Consider the following 1,594-nt stretch of genomic DNA (forward strand, 5'->3'; position numbering starts at 1 on the left):
TAAGCCTTTTATGAAACGGGTCATCTCAAAAAATAAAAACCCCAAATCCAAAACAAAACAAACAACAACCAAAAAATCCAAAAACCAAAAAATAAGAGCACAAAATCCCATTCAAAGGCACCACTCCTTAGAGGTGACTCAGTAAACGACAAGCAGGGGAACAAATTAGAGGTTATGAGGAGATTTAAAATAGCTTCAGGTTGCTCATACCTTTTGACATGTAGAGACAGGGTAGAGAGGTACTTCAGGGTTCTTTCCAGAGTATGTTGGAATATGCAAAATTACTTCATCTCCATGGGAAAAGAAAACATTGGAGAAAACTAAGGCAATGTCTGCAGGATGGAGGGAGTTCTGTGTCGCTCCACTCAGAGGAGAGGGCTTGTAGGGTTCTAACTGAAATTACATTTTATATAAAGAAGAGCCAGATAAAGGCAGGAGCATTAGCGCTTTCAGCTCTCTGCTGAGGGAGTGAATGAGAGAAATGCCCAAAGAACATCTAGTGTCAAGATGGATGGGATAAGGTAAAAACTATGTGGAACTTGGCTTTACTGAATTAAGAAATGAAAATTTACACCTTGGGAGTTGCTGAAAGTTCAGATACTTGATGCTTTTCAGTTGCTTCTTTTTTCTGTTCAGCTGTAAAGCTAGGGTTTTTTCCGCAGAAATCTAAAAATAAGTCAGTATGAAATTCTTGTGTGCCCAAGTGTGCTGCAGGTGTTCCCCCAATGGCAGAGGGAAGGTTGGCCACACAGGACAGCTTTCAGGCAGCCTGGCTGCTGTCACGGAAGAGTGTACCGAGAGCCCTCAATCACTTTGCAAGAACAGGGAAAATGACTCCTTCAGAGCCCTGTTTTAATATATACATTAAATCTGCTAAGTTTTACACATTTCTGCTTTTAGAATTGCTCTCTGCCCTAGAAATCTAGCCTGCTTCTCAGGCACTTAGCATCATCAGTTCATAGTTTTAACAATTTTCTTCACCCCTTAAAAATACTCATTTTCTTTTGAAGTATTCAGAAGAGGCTTTTGGTCTTCTGGATTTTCATCTCTAGAATGCAGAGGAGAAATAAGTCCTCCAGGTTCTTCACAGATGGCATCACTTTACAGCCAAGAGTCTCCAGCCACACTAGATAGGCCTCAGAAAGTAATTGCCAGATGAAAAATCGTCTCCTAGCACACATTTTTATTATGCACATTACTGACACCCAGGTGGCACTTGTACCTCACCAACGTCAAGTGACCTGGCCCTCCTGCAGACCCTTGTAGCTCTGAGGATGTAAATGTGAAAGGGTGGGATTTTGTTCTGTCTGTTTTCCCACTGCAAGAGTGATTTCCAGAGCTTCACCATCCTCAGTGCTACCCGTGGCTGTGTTACCCCTTCCCTCAGGGAAGGGCTGAAATGAAGGAGAGAGGCAATCTGAAGATGTCACTGCACCCACAAGCCCATCTGAGATGCAGCTGGTTCTTATCCATGCCCCGCAAAAAGCATTAACAGGCTATTGAATTTCCAGTTCGTATCCAGAGACGCATTTCCTTTGCAGTCACTCGGGGAACAGCACCGCAGAAGAAAAAAAACCCAACAACCTTCACCTGC

The sequence above is a fragment of the Numenius arquata genome, chromosome 6 (genome assembly GCF_964106895.1).
Source record: "Numenius arquata chromosome 6, bNumArq3.hap1.1, whole genome shotgun sequence".
NCBI lineage: Eukaryota > Metazoa > Chordata > Aves > Charadriiformes > Scolopacidae > Numenius > Numenius arquata.